At 53.8% G+C, this 19,796-nt stretch overlaps 1 protein-coding gene across 2 annotated transcripts in view; it reads left to right on the top strand.

Moving 5' to 3' along the window:
- The first annotated feature begins 13,026 nt into the window (after window positions 1-13,026).
- Window positions 13,027-19,796, top strand: part of MFAP3L (microfibril associated protein 3 like) — a 30,913-nt gene continuing 24,143 nt past the window's right edge. The window contains exon 1 of one of the 2 annotated variants that reach the window (XM_072952558.1): window positions 13,027-13,282. The gene's annotated coding sequence lies outside the window, so the exon portion shown is untranslated. Of the gene's footprint in view, window positions 13,283-13,541; window positions 13,717-19,796 lie in introns of those variants that run through there. The other variant, XM_072952557.1, reaches the window with a different exon arrangement.

Raw genomic sequence — 19,796 nt, 5'->3', positions numbered from 1 at the left:
TATTTTTAAGAAAATGTCATAAAAGTTTGTTGCAAAAATTGTTAAATTTGACCATTATGCACAACTTTCAGTTAGAGTATCACAGACCTTGTGTTATGCCACAGAAATCCGTTTAAAATAAAACTCCGAGACTAGGCACAGCGAGAGGTCTGCCTCTTCAATCTAAGCAGGGAGGAGCGATTGAGGACTGGGAAGAATTTGCTACATGGTATTTTTATAACATTACACGACTTTGAAAAGCACATTTTTACCAGTTGTATAATTTAAATCTGCTACACTCCTTTGAGGGCCATAGGATATACTTTTTAATGGTTTTCTTTCTCACCTTCTAAGCTCTTTATTTTTCCCATCTGATTATTAAAATAATATATGCTCTTTTAAAGTTTTCCAAACAATCCCTGGAGTGTAAGGAACGAAGCCACCAGCTCTCCCCTCCCCCTCCCCGTGACCAGTGCTCCCCCGCACGTGTCACCGCCCTCGCAGGTGTGTCTCTACGTGACGTCGCACGACCGGAACAAGAGGCGGCCCCACAGTGCCCTGTGGTAAATACCTGCCGTCCTGGGACCCAGGAACAGGAACGGCCGCGGTCCGGTCCTCCAGGGGACCCGGGAACGCACGTCCTTGTCGCTCCCGCCAGCCCTGGCGCACGCGGCACGCGGCATCTCGTCCAGGTTATCCTCCTCCCGCAACCGAGAAACGCCGCGTCTTCCGGCGGCTCGGATCCTCCAGCGGAAGTCTCACCTCGAAGCCCAAACCAGGGCCGCGGGCCCCCGGCCCCCTCCTCGGCAAGAGGCAGGACCGGAGAGGCGCCGCGACGAGACCAGGCTGGCAACCCCGCCCCGCGGAGGAGAAAGCAGCAGCGCGGCGACCCCGCGCAAAGAGGGGTGAGACCGCCTCGGGTACCTCAGTCAGCTTCCAACAGCAGCGGCCCTGGGGCCGCACCACGCAAACGAGGGCCGGGTTTGGTTTTACGTCGCCAACACAGGGCTGGTTTACAGCCCCCTTATAAGCCTGTAAACAGCCTAACCACAGTCCGTGGGAATCTGATTCCTCAGAGAAAAGTGGGCAGAGCGAGCGTGCACAGGGGATGAGAGTGTTCACGTTCATCCCGCGAGATTTCCTTCGCCTGGTCACGTGCATCCCGCGAGATTCCTTTCCTCCGGTCACGTTCATCCTGCATGATTATCCTGCCCCATTCATGAGCATCCCACGAGCCTCCCTTCCCCTGTTCACATTCATCCCGCGAGATTACCCTGCCCCGTTCAGGTGCATCCCGCGAGATTTCCTTCACCTGGTCACGTTCATCCTGCGAGCCTCCCGCTTTTCACGTTCACCCGCGAGGTTCCCTTCCCCTGGTCACGTTCATCCCGCGAGAGTCCCTTCACCTGGTCACGTTCACCCCGCGAGACTACCCCGGCCTGGTCACGTGCATCCCACGAGATTACCCTGTCCTGGTCACATGTGTCCCGCGAGACTACCCTGCCCTGGTCACGTTTGTCCTGCGACAGTACCCTGCCATGAAGTATTAGGCAGCACATGCTTGTTGCGGTTTCCTCGTGAGTTTCCCCAAGGCCTCGGGGAGGCGGTCTGGCCGGATCCAGAAACACTGGATGCTTGTCCTGCGTAACATGACGTGTCTGACGCTGGCTCGGCTCCCTGGCAGCCGCCGGGCTCCCAGCTGTGTCTTTGGGCTCTGGCTGTGAAGTGCCTGGTTTGCAGACGGCCCTGCGGCCACCAGGCTAGCTTGGGTTCCGTCACCCGGACACCCGGGCTCGGCGCAGAGCGGGCGGAGACGGGCACAGGTGGCACTCCTGGGGCCGCCTCACGGCCCGGCGGTTCCTGGTCCTGGCAGAGCCGTGCCCTGCGGGGCTGGACATGGTTCCTTCCTGGAAGCTCCGCCTCCGTGTCCCGTCACTCCAACCACAGAATCCGTGACCATAAACGTTCGTAGCCGAGAGCAGCCGGAGCGGTTTCCAGTTTCTGCAGCGGGAGGCCTCCCAGCCCGCCCTTGCGCTCGGGGGACCCAGGAGTTGTGTTCACAGTCAGAGCAGAATCGCGAAGGGCCAAGTCTGGGGGATCCAGCCGTAGCCTGAGAGGCTCCCCGCCCCCACCCCCACCCGCGGTTCCACGGGGCTCAGTTCCTTCAGCAGTGATGGGGGCAGCGTGCAGACCTGCTGTCTGCAAGGGAGGCTCACCTGGCCCGGCTGTCCAGGGTTTTCACTGTGGTCACTCTTACAGTGTCTGCACAACCGACCCAGTCACTGCAGCGTCACAACAGAGGGAGAGCAGGTGGTCACATAAACCCGTCGTCAGCATAAACCACCTGGGAAAGCCCTGACAGCAGGGCTCGGCCCCCAGGCGTGCAGAACAGGCCTGCAGTCAGTGCATCCCGAGAGCTGTGTCCCCAGGCTGGGGTCCTCCAAGGGGACATGGCGGCTTCCCCGTGTGCGTGTGTGTGTGTGTGAGAGAGAGAGAGAGACACGTGGTCAAGAAAGAAGCAGCAGAGGAGCGCGGTTCTGCAGGAGGATGGGCGGCACTTACAGAGGGGCCCGTGGCACACAGCTGCTCTGGAGAAAGCAGCCTGAATCCAGCTTAGTCGCTATATCACAGACCCAGAAATCTGCAGCCCCAGATTTCCCACCGATGGTCGTCAGGACAGAAGAATAAACAGGAAAGGCTTGTGGGAAGGACACCTGTTAGAATGCCAAGCTTCAGTCATTCATGACGGCCTGGGTATCTCAGAAGTACCTGCGGTGAACCCCTGCAGATTGCATCACAGTCCTTCGCTGCGATGGAAAAGGCCCAGGTTCCCGAAAGGCAGGCAGCAGTAACGAGCGTCGGCCGGCAGATGGCAGGCTTGCCTCACGGTGAGCTGGCGGGGCGGCGCAGCAGCGTTTTGATGCTGAGCCATATCTGCCGAGAAATCCCAGCATATCTCACATTGAGCAGGAATTACGAACACGTTATTATTTAATCGTACTATGGCCTGGAGTTGCATGGATAATGTTGTCTAAGTCTGTTCATTCAATCAACTGCAAGAATACAAAAGATACCCCACGTCTGCAGTGAGTGAATTAATCATCCCGACGTTTCTGCACACCACATGCCGTGGAGACCATTCTAAGTCATAGTGGGGGACGTCGTATATTTAAAGACTGACTTTCCCATTAAAATTTTTAATGTATTCTGTCTTCCTATGTGAAGCCCGTCACTAATTCATATTGCAGACTCCTGTCTCATTTAATTAAAACTGTTCAAGTCTTCATCCACTGGAGAAAAAATATTGACATTTACTTTTAACTTTTCATGAAGATTAAATACTGTCATTTTTACAATATTTAAAATATATTTCATATAATACTAAAAATTAAAATGGCAAACCCCATATAATAATTATGGTAAGTAGTGGGTTTACGCTCAAAATATCTGCTGAGCCTGGTATAGGAAGAGAACACAGTTCCTCTCTTCCACTTACTTGCCGTACGACAACCTCTGGCTTCACTAGCTGATGGTTAACAGGCATGGCTCTGCGGCAGCCGGAAGTTGGCAGTGAGAAGGAAAGGGTTCCTGCCTTCAAGGAGCACAAAGCTTGCTAAAGAGACGAGACTTACAGAGTCTTAGGTCCCCAGGAGCCTTCTAAAAATCCTAACTATATAACTGCACAGACATCCCCAGCAAAAAACACAACATTATCAAAGCACAGGACGGCCGCCAGCTCCCCCTCCAGGTAAGGAACGGCCAACTGGACATCACTAACCCAGTCACTCATCACCACTTACTCTGCAGCCCAGCTGCACACAGCTGCCCGTCAGCACAGGTGGTTAACTCTGTATTTCAGGAAAAGAAAAAAAAAAGTGTTTCAGAAAAATTTCACGTGCCTAAGTATTAGAGTTCTTTTTAAAAACAGAACCAGAAATCTTTCAGTCTGCAAATGCCAGGAGCCTGATAAATGCGCAGCATGAATAAAACATCAAGTGGAGTGCACATTTCAAATTTCAGTTATTAAAAATCAGGAGAGAGAATGGATGAGTTACTGAAGGTCGGGGGTACGGAGTTGGACGGGTCTGCTGGTGGGAACAGTGGAGGAAGATTTCCTGGTGATGAGGAAGGTGCCTGGGAGGGTGACAAGGGGGGAGTCAGACAGAGACTGATCTGGACAAATGTCTCTGGAAACATGCTGTCCTATTCTGCCTGGGCTGCTGTAACAAAATATGGACTTTACTGCTCACGATCTGGAGGCTGGGGAGTCCATGACCTGGCTCCTTGGCTACAGGCAGCTGCCCCAGGCTGTGTCCTCAGTGGGGGACACAGAGCTCCTCTCCCGCCTCTTCCCATCAGGGCACTGGTCCAGCAGGAGGGCGCGACCCTGGTGACCTGATGACTACTTCCCACCCCTCCTAAGACCATCAGTCACCTTGGGGGTCAGCCTTCAACATGTGAATTTGGGGAGGTCAGGACTCTCTCCACAGCACACAGAAGGGCTCATCCGGTCTGCGGGATGCCCGTGTCAGTCACCCCTCCAGGCACAGTAGGCACAAACCCAGCAGAAGTCACACGGAGTCAGGCTGAGATGGCCCTGCAGGTGATGGGAAATGTGCAGACAGTCCAGTGCACACACCATAGTGCACGTACACCAGGGCACACACACCAGTGCGCGCACTCGTACACGGTGTCACCACACGTCAGGGAAGGACCAGGATGGGACAGGATAAAACAAAGGCAACTGCAATGGTAGGAGCTCATGGGTTGAGGGAGAGACGCCTCCATGGCGGGCCGGCCCGGGGATGCTGGCAGGACCAGCGGGACTCGGAGACTGATGCTGGCTAACTCAGCACGTGGAGTCAGCTGCTCGGCCACCAAGGATGCCGGACCGCTGGGAAGGGTTCTCCGTAGGAAATCTTAGGTGTCATTAAATGGGATGACATCAAACTCACGGGGCCCATGGAATCTACACTCTCCATAGTCAGCCTTGTTCAGCAAGAGGGCCCGAGGGACCAACCTGTACCTGAACCCCTCGGTGGCACCATCAGCAACACAGCTCGCTGTCAGATAAGCCATCGCTGCCCCGGAAACTTGGGCCTGAACTTGAGCAACACCCCCGGCATTTAAACCATCAGGTGGTTTGGGGGTAAACCGTGCACGGCTGTGATCAGCCCTATTTCTGAGCAGGTTACAAACCGGACCCTAAGGGCATTTAGATCAAGGAGGTTATCGTTACAGGAAAGGTTGAGGTGCAGAGTGCGCTCCCACAAATGGAACAGAAACACTGCGCCTTCGGTCCCAGAACACCACTGATGACGAGCTGCGGGCACGCGATGACCCGCAGGCGGCTGTGGGCCTCGTGGGCTTTGAGGGGCTCAAGGAAACCCAGGGTGACAACAGGACACCTGAAGCCTCCAGAGGCCCGGGCAGGGTAACAGAGCCCGGCTCCAGGAACCGCCAGTTACCAGTCTGTGCTCAGGGATGCGGAGACAAGGGGAGGACCAGGAGAGTCCCTTGGCCCCCATGCCAGGCTCAACTGGATGCCACCATGAGGGGTTGGGAACCTGGGGGCACATGAGGCAAACGACACCACCTTCTTCCATCGCCCCCAGCCCTGAGGACAGGGACAGGTGAGGTCAGCCCAGGCCCAGGGGAACCAGGAGACCCCAGAAGTTCCCCATCACCCTGTGCTTCTGGCCGACTGCCTCCTGGCCCCTAGGCCCTGCCCGCTGAGAGGAAGTGAGGCCCTGGAGGACCTGGGACGGGGGATTTTTGGGGAAGCTGAGGTAGCAATACTGCCCTCTTAACATGGTTCTTTACAATTAAATGCACTTGTGCATAGAGCTCACAAATGGGTCTAAAGGCTGGCGGTGCTCGAGTTATGTGACTTCAGTGCTCCTGACCTGCCTGTCACATCACACTTTCGATATTTCAAGTTAGATAACAACTACTATTCATAACGGAAAAGAGAATGAAAAGGAGTATATGTGCATTCAGTTATGTATGTGTGACTGAAGCAAGAAGCTGTACTCCAGAAACTAACACAGCAGTGTAAAATATACCTTGATTTAAAAACAAACAAAAAATAAGGAAACCTGAGCCAGAATCCTGTAAGAAGTTAATCAACCCTCTCAGTGTGCAATCTTGGGGGCCATCCTGGACGGATGGCCACCAGGGACCTCGCTGTTCCTGAAAGTTCTCAGCAAAGACTTGGTCCTGCGTTTCCCCTGCTATCTTCTCTTGAGTCTTCCCATAACATTATGAGAGGAAAGCCAGCAAAACTCAAGAAAAATAAATAGTGTGAGAGTCACTACAAGTGAAAATAAGAGAAAATGGTATGGAGATTCCACAATAAACTAAAAATAGACTTACCATATGACCCAGCAATCCCACTCCTGGGCATAGATCCAGAGGGAACTCTAATTTGAAAAGACACCTGCACCCCAATGTTCATAGCAGCACATTTACAATAGCCAAGACATGGAAACCACCCAAATGTCCATTGACAGAGGACTAGATAAAGAAGATGTGGAATGGAATACTACTCAGCCATAAAAAAGAGTAAAATAATGCCATTTGGAGCAACATGGGTGGACCTGGAGATTGTCCTTCTAAGTGAAGTAAGCCAGAAAGAGAAAGAAGAATGCCATATGATATCGCTTACATGTGGAATCTTTTTTAAACAAAAAGACACAAATGAACTTATTTACAAAACACAGACTCACAGACATAGAAAACAGACTTGTGGTTACATGGGGGCAAAGAGGGTGGGGAGGGATAAATTGGCAGTTCGAGATTTGCAGATGCTAACTACTATATATTAGGTAAACAACAAGTTTAGCACAGGAAACTGTTCTATATCTTGAAGTAACCTATAATGAAAAAATATGAAAACAAATATATGTATGTGTATGTATGACTGAAACACTATGCTATACACCAGAAATTGATACAACATTGTAAACTGACTATCCTACCATAAAAAAAATTAAACGTGAAAAAGAAAAAGAAAAGAAGAGACAGAAAACCAGATTAGGACCTTCAGAACCACAGCCCCTGTGTCCTGGGAGGCACACACGAGAACCTGACAACTCCAAGCCGTCCTGGAGTGGCTTCCCTACGACCAGCCTGGTGCACTCTGCTACTGCCAGCATCTTCAGGACTGTTCCCGGTTCTCCTCTCGCCTGGTGCCCTGGGGGAGGGGGCAAACACCAAGGGAATTCCAGGTTGGTAAGTGGCCAAGGGGTGATGAGCAGTTCTGCTCCGAGGAGCATTACTCCTGTGTCTCTTACAGGGAATAAGCAGTAGTGGACTCTTAGTGAAATTAAATGTAATATTCATGTACCAGCCAGAGATTCCTGAAGCCCGGCTGCTTTGCTGGTCCATTTTCAGTAATTAGTACTACAGCCACGGCACACGCTGGGAATTACAAATCACTGACATCAGTCACGTCAAGACAGGGCTGCAGAGCCCTCTCCGTTTGCTGCCGTCGCCGCCACCAATGTCACCACGCTCCTCAGCAATCCTTCGCTGTGCTTCTCAGCCACCTGACCCTCCACCCCACCCTGGTGGGCAGCAAATCATAATTTGTGTTCAGTGTAAGCCAACTGGCCCATTTCGTTCATAAATACAACCACGACACTCCTCAGATCCTAGGGATGGACGATTTTTGAGACACTTTGAGAATTCCTATCAAGGCAAATGGGAAGGCTCGTCGAAATGAACAGCAGACATGCTGACCTATAACAGGAGAGAGGCCCTCGGTGCTGGAAGAACAGCCACTTAGCAACCTGCATCAGCAAACACGTTCACGAATTCGGCCACACACACACATCCAGGATTTATTCACAAGGCTACCTTTTGCCAGCTGACCCAAATCGGGGAGCAATGTGCTGGTTACAGACCCGAAACACTTCATCCAGAAAGAAAAGCAGAATCAGCGTCACACAGACAGAGGCCAAAGTCCAGGTGCTGCTTCCCACTCACCAAGGGATCAGCAGGCTCTGTGTTTTGCTGTGCCCGCTTCCACGACGCCGCGACATGTAGATCGGACCCCAGTTTCAGCACAGAATTCCACAAAATGTACTGGCATTGATTATAAATCCGACTGGAAAACTGCTAAGGAGAAGCAGCTGAGTTTGTGTGCATCTGAAACGCAGGTGTGGTCCAGGCAAAGAGCCGGCTCCCTTGGCCGCGTCAGCCCCCGCGTGGCTGGTCAGTGAAGGAAAACTGTGAAAAGTGTCTTTCAAAGTCATCTTTCATTTCCTTCATTTGTAGTTCTCCACGTATAAGTCTCTTACCTCCTTGGTCAAGTTTGTTCCCAAGAATTTTATTTTTTTATGTGATTTTAAAAGGAATTGTTTTTTAACTTTTCTGATTTTTCCCTGTTACTGTAAAGAAATGCAGCACATTTCTGTATGTTAATCTAAGGACCTACTGCAGAGCACAGGGAACTATATTCAGTATCTTGTAATAGCCTATAATGAAAAAGAATATGAAAAGGAATACACATATAACTGAATCACTACACTGTACACCAAAAATTAACACATTGTAAATAAATACTTCAGTTACAAAAAAAAGAAGTTCCAGCCCCTGAGGCAGCATTTCCTGTGTTGACGATTCACGTATAGGTGACCAGAGTCTCCATGCTCCAGGATACGGAGCCCCCCTCCCCGGGCAGGGCCTCCCAGGACCCCAGCCCCGCTCGGCAGAAGGGGAGGCCCAAGAGGAAGTCGGACCCCACGTAGAGCAGGGCCCCCCTGGTCACCAGCCCCTCAAATCTCCAAATGAGACCAGCTCTTTCCACCTTCTGCGGGGCCAGCGTCTCCTGCCCATTCTAATCCCTAAGTCCCCATCGCCCCCGCAAAGGGCTGGGGCCCCCTGGCCTCCAGCTTGGCCTCTGCCTGCCCAGCTCGGCGCACCTCAGCACTTCCCGCAGCCTCGAGCTCCAGGATCCCCTGTCCCCACGTCCACGTTTCTATCACCCTCATCCATGGGATAAAAACATAAAATGCGAAAGTTTCTTCCCTTTTCAGTTAGTTCTAGTCAATAACCACTGAAAAAGAGGGAGCCACGGAACCAGCAGCGGGGAAATCACGCTTCCACTTCCTGAGCCCACCTCGGGCCTGCGCACCAGGCAGGGGTGCCAGCCCGCTCCTGCCCGGTCAGCGAGGATGCAGGCGCTCCCCTGGGCAGAGCCCCCCGCTTCTGGGCAGCAGCTGAAGTGGGTGCGGGGGCTCCCGGCCAGGTGTCAGGCAAGGCCCTGTCCTGAGGCCACCGTGCTGGAGACCATCTCCTGGCCAGTGTCGGGCACCGCCTCGTCCGGAGAACATCCTGGCACCTCTGGGTGTTTGTTATTTCATTTCCCAGGTCACCCAACTTTGACCTCCTCCAGCCCGTGGCGGGAAAGTAGAGGTCCAGCCCTCGCTCCTTCCCGAGGAAAGTATAAACGCAAAGAACAGAAGGCCACGCTGCGTACAAGACAGAACTTCCCCAGGACCCCAGGGAGACGCACCTGTGAAGTCAGGTGTTTACAAAGGGTCCCCCCAGCATTCACCCCACCTCCCAGGCAGCCCCTCCACGGTCCCTCCCCGAACCTTCCCACGTCAATGCCCACCCACCTTTCAGGACGGCCCTACGCCTGGGATCCATCCCTTCTCCTGCCAGTACTCCATGTCCCTAAATCCGAGCCACTGTCCCGAATGAAACCCAGAGCAGGCAGCTGGCTCAGATGGGGGGCGACCAGGGCTGTGTGGTGACCTCGGAGGTTGGTCCAGGGAGGGCGTGACCCCCACGCTGGGTGATTGCCCGTGTGAGTTGCAGCTAACTGGTCAGACCACACACGTGCACACCCCTCAGAAGACCCATATTAACGCTCAGTCTACACCAGAACGAGGAAGGGAATGTTTTCTGAACACTGACTCAGGCTTTCCAAGAAGCCTCGCCTCCTTGGCCAGCAAGTCACAGGTTGTGGTGAGAAACACTTGCTTCCTTCAAGTCCTCTCCCACCCTCTCCTTCCTTGGCCCCTGGAATGAGGACACAGCCCAGTGTCCCTGTCGTCTTCCAGGAGATGGCTGGGTCCTGCAATGCTGTGTTGAGGGCATTTGTGCTGGAGAATCGCACCAGGCCCACCGGGCCACCAAGGAAAGTCCTCTGTGGCTCAGCACAGAAGCCCCCTTACCTCCTGCTTGTCTGGATCCCACAGACACTCAAATACACACCCAGGCCTGTTCACACACACAAATGTGGGTAACAGCCCTGGGACCGGCCAACACTGCCCGCACATAGATCTCCCTGCCAGAGAAAACCAATGCAGGGGTGACTTGCAGGTCTGGAATAATTGTTTTTTTTTTCTTGTTTTATCCGTATGACTTACAACCATGTTTCTCATAGTGTGCAGAATCACCTGGAGGGCTGTTTTCTGTCCAGGGAAGAGGGTGCTGCCCTGCGAGGCTTGGTGCGATGGTGGGGCTGCAGCCCCTGGACCGCACCATTCAGGAGGTCTGGGTGGGTCAAACATCCTGAGGTAGTCTGAAGCAGGTGGCTGGCCGTCACACTCAGCAACAAAGGCTCTCAGCAGACAACACGGCTGGTAGAGCTGGGAGAATTACCTTCATTGCTAACCTGTTTGTCTGCCCTCCCTGGGTGCCAGACTTTCACAGGAAAAAACAAAATCTGTTCTAAGGAGTAACCATTTAATTAGAAGGTTATGATGACTACACCGGGGAAGGAAACCAGGATAGAGAACAACAGTTTGTGGATTAATTAGCGATACAATGCTGAGCTGTGTGCAGCCAGGGACTGACAAACAAGGACCCCAGACTGGCTCACCAATGCTCCCTGACCTCTGCAGCTGAAGGAAATTCACTGGGTTGAAGGTCAAATCTGAAGGCTCAGGTACAGGACACAAAGGAGCATAACCATCCCAAAAATTGTATCTGTTGGGGTTTGGTTGTGATACTTTTTCTGTGCACTAGACTTACAATTCTCATGAAGATTTTTTTTAATTAATGAGCTTTCAATATTGCACAGGTGTGTAAGTCTATCATTCATTTATTAAGTAAAATCTTACTGAGAACCGAGAGCGAAAACAGACAGGCTGGACAGGTGCCTGGGCGGACACGCTGCCTCAGTGCAGGGGAGGAGAGGAAGGAAAATAAACCAAGGTCAGGGTCAAACACAGACAGAGCACATGGCACAGGCGAAGTGCCCAAGAGGGAGCCGCCTGGGGGAGGTCAGAGGAGACCCGGCCTCAACCGGCTGTTGAAGTTGTGAGTTTGCCAAGGAGCGAGCAAGGCACAAGGAGGGACACAGAACTACAGAACATGGAGTGTGACCGTGCAAGTCATTCGGGTTGGCTACAATCAGGACATTAAGGGACACTGGCTGGAGGCTAATCTGGAGGGGGAGACGGGCCAGTTCGTGCTTACAACTTGGACTTTCCCGAAGGAACGAGGAATCCAAGTAAGGATTTTTAGAAGACATATTGAATATATAATTTGCTTGAAAAGAAAAGTGTGGGGAGGCATAGAGGATGGGTTGGAGGGAACAGAAAGAGAGGATCCTTCCAGAAGGTCGATGGGACGATGATAGGTGGAGGGCCGGTATCCAGAGATGTCTGAGGTCAGATGGACCTGCCCGGTGCCTGGCTGGATGATGAGGGAAGGCAGATGAAGGAGTCTGGGGTAGCACCCATAAGTGTGCTGTGCAGAGCTGGGAAGATGGGGTACCACTCACCACACTGGGACAGCAGGCAGAGGAGCAACTACAGCTCCCGAGTTCTACTGGGGACACACTGGATTCAAGTTGTCACCATCCTTCCCCAGGCCAGATTGTGTGCTGTGGATGACAAAGGGGCCCGAGCAACGTCAAGAGCTGGGCTCAGGAGGCACCAGCACCCACAGAAGCTCACAGGGAAGGAGAGGGATGCGGGTGACCCCAGCGCAAGGCAGGGTTCTAGGGGAAGCACTGGAGTGAACTTCCAGGAAATTCTTCCCGGAGTGACTTTCCACCACAGGTGGTGTCTCCGGGCACGCTGGCGCTGAGCTGGGGCTGGACAAGCCGAGAGGCTGGAGTGAAGCCGCCCCACGGACGGGCCCCCCACCGTCGCACCAAGCCTCGCAGGGCAGCGCCCTCCTCCCAGGACAGAAAACAGACCCTCTCCCGCTGACACGGAGGTCTCCCTGTGTTCCCGAGTTTATCCATCTCAAGCCTGTAAAATCCATTCCCTGAAAGCTCTCCATTTCTGTCTTCTCTTGGGCAACAAGACTAAAAGCAAGTTCCTACGCCCGCTCTGTGTGCGTCGAGGGCAGCACGAGCGCTTTCTGCCGGTACCGAGAAATCTGAAGCGGAGTCTCAGAGGAAGAACTGCCTGAACAGAAAGAGGACCCTGACGCTGCGGGATTACCTGAGAGCGAGGGCCAAGCCTTCGTCTTTGATAAAACGGGTGACAATTTCGTGTCCCAGTGCAGTTGTAAAGAATGCTTGTTAAATACGTGAAAGGAATAAAAGACGCAGGTTTCCTGAGAGATAAACGGGCTGAAAGTTCTTGGAGCAAATGAAACTAATGTTGAAATATGATTTCTAATTTCAGTGTTGGGGGGAAGTTAGGCTGTGACTCACTTGTGAGCCAGACGCCCCCCTCCCCCGCCAGGACCCGCAGGGCCGCGCGCACCTGCGCCCAGACCGCGCATCTGCTCCGACCCCAGGCCCGGCTGCGTCCACCTGGGCGCCCACCTGCCGCCGAGCATGCTCAGTCGGGTCCTGACCCACTTCTGCGGCTGGGCCCGCGCCGGGGGTCGCGGCGCACCCCGCGTGGCTCGCCGGGGGCGGGGAAAGGCGGGGAGAGAGCGGGAGCGGCGTCACCCGCCCCCTCTGCTGCGCTCCCGCCCTTCCGGCCGCGCCGGGGGATCCGCCGTTCCGGGTTTTAGCCGCAGCCCAAGGGGGCGCGTGCGGAGGGCGTGGCCTTTCCCGGGGCGTGGTCGGGCCGGGGGCGGAGCCCGAGGTGGAGCGGGTCCCGCCCCAGCCGCGCGCGGTCCGGCAGATCCCGACAAGGGCGGCCGACACTGCGGGGCCGGGCCGCTCAACTTCCGCAGGCGCCTTGGAAAGCCCGTCGCCCTGGTGGGAAAAGCGCCACAGTGTTCGCTAGAAAAAACTTCGAAACCACAGTCAGAAAGGGGGCGGCAAGAGCCCCGAGCCCGCCTCTCCGAAGCCGCCGGGGACGCCTGCTCCTGCGGCTCCGCGCGCGGCGGGGCGCTGACGGCGCGGGCTCGGCGGCCGCACGGGGCCCGGCTCGGGGTAGGTCCGGGGTCGCGGGCTGGGGCGGGAGCGGCGGGACCCGCACGCCCGCGCCGAGCGAGCGCCGGCCGGTGACAGCAGCGCGCGGGGTCCCGCTGCGGGATCGAGCGGACCGAGGGGCCGCCCCCGGCCCGGCCCCTCCTCCGCGGGCGGGTCCACCGCCCCCGGCCCCGCCGCCCGCCCCGCCCCGCCGCGCTGCCGCGAAGACCCGGCGGCGCCGCGCCGCGCGCACTGGGCATGCTCCGCCCGGCCGCCCGGCTCGGCTGAGGGAGGCTCGGCTCCCGCAGGCTCGGCGCGCCCGCAGTCCGCAGCGCCGCCGGCGCGGGGACGGAGGCGGCCGCCGGGGAGGGTACCGGGCGGCGGCGCGGCGGGGCTCCCGGGCTGGCCATGGCGAGGGGCGCGCGGCGGCCGCCGGGCTGGCGAGGCGGCGTCAGGTTAGTCGGGTTAGCGGGGCGCCTGCGGGCCGGGGCGCGGGCGGCGGGGAGCCCCGCACCGCGTGGTGGCCGAGTCGCCGCCGGGGCCGCGCAACTTTAGAGCACTCGCGCTGCAGGAGCCCGCGGCCGGGACTGCGCGTCGGGCTCCGGGGTCGCAGGATGCTTCGGAGTCCTCGCGGGCGGCATCTGGGAGCGGCGGCGGAGGGACAGCGCGCCCCAGGCTCGTGCCGTAGTCCTCCCGCGGCGGGGAGCGTGCTGTCCACTGCGCGCTGCCGAGGCGCCTCCCGGCCTCCGGGGAGAGGGGCCGCCGAGCCGCGGCGGGGCCTTCGCCGACTCCGGGTCGCCCGGGTCAGCGGGCCTCCGTGTTCCCTGGACGGGAGGGGGCCGCACTGGCCCCGGCCCCGCAGGCCTGGAGTGCGTGTGTCGCGTCGGGAGCCGGGCGGCGCCGCGTCCTGGTGCCGCAGGGGTGCGGGGAGCCGTGGGCGCCGCGAGCCTCCGCCTCCACTGGAGTTTGTCGCATTTGACTCCACAGCAAGTTAACATCGAATTGCCTGATGGCGTGAAATGGAAAAACGTGCTTCATCGGCTTAAAAAACAAAGTAGTTGCAGAGCTGATTTATTTTAAGCTCGACCATTAACCGGCCTTCCCTTCCAAAAAAAACTTGAGCTTACAAGTCTCAAGATTCATAAAGCAAGCTAACAGAAAAGGGTGTTTGCAAGGTCCAGTATCCGCTCACACCGTGGAAAATACTCTACTGTGGTTGAATTGTCATACTTGTTACAGAAAAGGTGGGTTACTGTAGCACTGCAGCAATCTTTATTTTGCGTTATTTTAGCTTTATATTAAGAACTTGCAAACGTTGCATTGCATACGCTCAATGTTTTTTGTAAAGTTCTCACTTTTATTTCTAAATGAAACACTTTTTTTTCAGTTGCTACTATGCTGAACATAGTAAAAATTGTTCAGGATGAAATGCAACATGAAAGAAAGTATATTTTTAGGAGGGAGTAAATTAGAACAATGTAGTTCTACTAGGCGTCTTACTTTTATGGAAAATGCAATTTATTGGTCCCACTGCTGTTTCTACTGTTGGTTCTTCCTAAAACATTTAGTTCCATTACTACCCTCAGGGTTACCCGGTTTTAGGAGCAAGGCAAACAATCCTTATTCTAGTGGAAACTAGTTCTACCTGTAACTAAAGCTGTAATTCTCAAACTTGTTTTCCTGAGTACCACTGAGTAGTGGGTTCAGTTGTTTTATTTATTAAGCTTATTACAAAATGTCTTGTTTGCGTTGTTCATAGACCTTAATACACTTTTGAGGTGTATTAACTTTTCGTTGGGTGGCAAATAGCTTTGAATGTGTGTTCTCGCCCCAGATGCCTCCAGCTCTCATTCCAGATACTGCAGATAGCTCCCCACGTGGGCTCTGTGCGCGCCTGTAGGTGACCCAGACATACTAACAGGGACAGCCTGAAACATCCTGACAAAGGCAACGACATGACTCCTCTTTCTGCATGTTAGACCTGCGGTCCTCTGTCTTAGCCAGAGAGTCTGGGCAGTGGTGTTCATTGCTCCTAAATGTCCTTCTAAATATCTTTGTAGAAAAATTTATAATTTTGAAAAACCCAACATAAATACTGAGAAATTGGGCTTCTGTTTTCTATGAAAATGCGTCAAGTTCAGCATGGATGTACAGCTTACCCTGCACAGCAGGGCCAGTTTCCTCCAGCTGCATTCTCCAGTGGGTGTTAGGCCCATCTCCCCTCACCCTTGACTTTCCCTGACCTGAAGGAAGCAGCGAGGCCTGAGTTTCCCCTTTGTGAATGTCAAGGTAATGTCAGGCCCCTTTCTTGATCTAAAAACCCTACCTGTTTTTCCAGCATTGAAGGCCCATTTCAGTACCACTCTTGACTTTGGAAACTCCACATTCTCCTCACCTAAAAGTAACCAAACCAGCAGGATTTAAGTTGATAAGGGGTTTAATTATTGCTAATGAAGAAACAAATAGAGTAGGCTTTGCATTCACTTTGGGAAACAGGTGATAATTTCTTTGGTCGGGAATCGTCAGGTTCTTGCAGCTCCCCGGCCAGGCATGCGGTTTTACCTGTGATTGCACGCCCTTAGGCTTCTGTACTGCGTAGTGTTGTTAGTCACATTAGATCCTCCAGGCAAACTATTGCCTTAAAAACAGCTTCCCTCATCCACGTGACCTCAGTTTACTCAACTCCTTGATTGACTTGCAGTTTAAACACTTGAGGCCACTTGAAATTCACTTAATTTGAACTTTCTGTTCTATTTTTTTTTAACACAAGGACTTCCAGATACTGACATACGAAATAAATACTGTGCCACAGTTGCTCTTAACCCTCAGCACAGTGCAGTCAGGTGTGTTAGGCAAGTATCCGCGTTTTGCGATCCAGAAACAGTTCAGGTAACGCCACTTCCCTAATTCAGCGTCTAACCAGCCATTTGGGGTATGACTTGCCCTTTCCAGCCAAGCACAGGAGAACACGTCAACTCTAACAACACTTAGTGACCTGTGCAAATCACATTAAAGTCAGAAACAGCCTTAGATGCAAATGGTTGATTTTAAGTTTGCTGTTAATACCTCCCTGGAACGGTTGAAGGACACAGGGGTTTGGTTGATTATGTGATGATAACCAGTTAAGAGCTGTCAGAGCTGGTTTCTGAGTTACACTCAACCTAGAGGTCCTGTGAGTTCATTGTTTCTGCCTCTCCCTCGACCTCATGAGGTCTTCACTTACTAAAATATCAAGGTCAGTTTTCTTCCCCACAATCTGTTACAGTTAGGCCCCCGAGGCTGCAGAAATGAGTGAGACATGGTGACTCACAGCCTGGTCGCAGAGACTTGCCTGAGCACAAGTGTAGTACAAAGTACGTGCTCCCGGTGGGTTGGAGGTACCGGGGACCCAGGAGACACAGGAGTGAGCCCCTTGGGTTGGAATAGGACGGGCCTCCTGAAGATACTGACATTTCCATGGGATCTCGCGGAATGCCTGAGGAGCGGGGGGCGGGCCTTCCAGCAGGAAGTGGACTCTCTAGGCAGGAGGGACGCCGTGACGGTGGTCAGAATAATACCCACCACCCCCAAGATGTCCACTTCTGGACATTGTGAGTGTGATTAAGTTGGGGATCCAAGATGGAGAGATTATTCTGGATTACCCACTGGGCCCAGTGTCACCGCAAGAGCCCTTCCAAGTGAAAGAGGAAAGCAGAGGTCAGACGCGTGTGGGGAAGACTCCTTGGCCATTGCTGGCCCTGAGGGTGGAAGGGGCCCTGGACCAAGGACGGGGGGCAGCCTCTGGAAGCTGGAAAAGACCAGGAAACACGCTCCGATCGAGCACAGCCCTGCGACCTCCTCGGTCAGCCCATCACGACCCACGTGAACTTGTAATCCGCGGGATGGAAGGATAATTGTGTTTTGTCGCTATGTTTGTGACTTGGTGCCTTAGAGAGGAGGAGGGGAAGCCCATCCGACCACACGGGAGGGAAGGTTTGGTGTGGCGGGGTCAGGGGCTGGGCAGGAGAAGGGGATGAAGCCGTCCATTCCTGGTCGTGCAGAGGAGTTTGGATTTCATCTTATTACAGATAAACAATGGGGAAGCAGCTAAGGGTTTTCAAACAGGAGCACGTGATGAGCAAATGGTTGCCGGTTTTATCTTCCTGATGAAAAAGCAATCTACAGCTGAACCCCGTGTTTCCCAGGGCCATTTGACAAGGCTGGCTAACCAGGGATGGTCAGAGGTGGGCGGGACCAGCATGTCACGCAGTCCAGTCCTCGCCGTTGATCTGAAGCGAAGTGTGCACGTGTGAAATTAAGAGCTTGAGAAGACTTAGTCACGGTCTGTGATGGGAGAAGGACACAAAGCAGAGCAGCGAAGTCACATTGGGCTACTTTGTGTCTGCTCGTTGTCCTCTTAGCAGGCGGCTGCTATGCTGGGTACACGCCGTGCAGACGTGGGCAGGGACCGTGGGAAGGCTCGGTTTAACATAGTTTCCTTGAGAAGGATGCCCTGTCACCTGGGCCAGCCAGCTCTGCCCGGCGGGTAGGAGCCGCTGGCCGGGCTGTGGGCTTACACAGGCTCCGCGGAGAAACTGCCACAACCCATCAGCAGTGTCTGCCCTGGGCTCCATGTTTGCTGGGGGGTGGGTGACAGCTGTGAGGCTGGGTGCTCTGGCTTGCTGGTTTAAATATAAGATATTCAATCATTCTTTCCAAATCTGTTTTTTTTGGAAAGCTTCTTTTAGGTACAAGGGCTTAATATCTGTCATGTAGAAACACACTGTCTAGTTGAATTGACCTCTCTGTGTGTCTGGAAAACCTCATCTGAAGAAATCTTCTACCTTAGTGTTTTGAGAGTGGCTCCACACTAAACTGAACTATGTGCACGAAAAATCAGGAAGAGAAAACGGGTTTTTCAGACGACATGGTAAAGGAAGCCCTGGCCTGGCAAAATCCCATACTGGGAACAGCAGTTAAGACTTGATTACAACTTGTCTTGGTGACAGTAGAACTGTAAAACCATATTGGGTCGCTTCCATTTGCATAACTTTGAAAGATTTTTACCCAGACTTCCATAGATAGTGATGTAGTAATTACTGTTTTCCTCCCTAAAGGACAAGCTCAGTGTACACGGCCCTGTGTGTCTTGAGCCTCCCCGCCCTCAGTCTCTGGGATACGTGCCCCTTGGTCTCTGGTTCGTCCTTCCTTCCCTGGATTCCCACCTTGTCTTCTCATCATGTGACCTGCTGTGTTCCGTCTGGGTGATTTATTTTTCCTCATGCCTGCATCAGTCACCCACACGCCAGTGTCTCCAAATCTGGATGTTCAGATAAGCCTCGCACATCTGTTCATTCGCTAACTCATTGATTCATTCAACAAACATTGATAACCTGAGAGCTTACAATCTAGTGGAGGGTCAGATGTGTGAAGTTCTGGGTGAAGATCAGCGAGAAAAGGAGTGTCTCGGCTACCTGGAGAGCCCTGTCTGGCTTTGAACCAAGACTTGAAGGCGAAGTAGGGGTTTGGCGGATGTGTGAGGTTATGGACGGCAGTGCGGCCGGAGCACAGAGGTGCCGAGGCAGCTCCAGGGGCTGGGGGAAGGTATGGGAGGCAGAGGGGTGAGGGAGCTCCAGGGATGAGGTCAGAGACGGGGTGGGAGTCAGGGCATGAAGGGTCATGCATGCGTTGCTGCCAGCTTCAGTTTTACCAAGTCCATGAGCACATGGACTACGTGTAAATCACGTCTCTCAGCGTCAGCCCACTTCAGCAACAGCACAGTGTGTGGGTTGGGGGCAGGTCAGCCAGGACTGGGCCCATCAGCGTGATATTAGGGGGATGAGCGCTTGAACCGGAACAAACCTGGACGTGGCAGCCATGCGGGAAAGGAGGCATCCGAACTCCACACAGTTGGACCGTCCATCAGGTGTGTGACATCAGGAGTAGGGTGGTGCCTTCTCGAGAGATTGCAGGCAGCTCTCAGGGGCCTTTCTACAGAACGCAGGTCATTGCAGGACCAGAGAGACCAACTTCACCACCATGTGCTTAACCAGGGGGACCTGAGGCCAGGAGGAGCGGGACAGCCCGTACGCAGGGCTGTGTGTGAGGGAAGAAGTCAGAAGTGCACAGACTTGGTAGGAAAGGGTGGAGGAAGGAAAGAAGGGATTAATTCCCTGCCGCTTGTCCAGCTTCTGGACAGAAGTTTGGGGCCAGTGGGACTGGAAGGAAATCAGTGTGGGTTGGACTTCCTAACTCTGGATTTAGAAGGTAGGTAGCTCTTTTAGAGGCTGTACTGAAGTTGTCTCTCTGATCAGTGGGAAAGAGAAAGCTTAAAGAGGATATTTAAATATCAGCCCAAACCTTTCCTTCCATTGAGGATTTGAGTTGGCTGATAGTTCAAGGAAGAGTGTAAGGGAAGGGTTTCCTCCTTTAAAAGATGAGTGGATTGAAGGAATCACTTGTTGACAGGGCTGGAGATGGCAGGCTGGGGTTCACTGTTAGGGGACCAGATGGCACGCCTCTGTTCCCACATCTGTGCCCTTCTGTACCCTCCCAA

This window comes from Vicugna pacos, chromosome 31 (genome assembly GCF_048564905.1).
Source record: "Vicugna pacos chromosome 31, VicPac4, whole genome shotgun sequence".
NCBI classification, from domain to species: domain Eukaryota; kingdom Metazoa; phylum Chordata; class Mammalia; order Artiodactyla; family Camelidae; genus Vicugna; species Vicugna pacos.
Note: the sequence above shows the minus strand (reverse complement) of the source record. Positions and strands in the feature narration are given on the sequence as shown.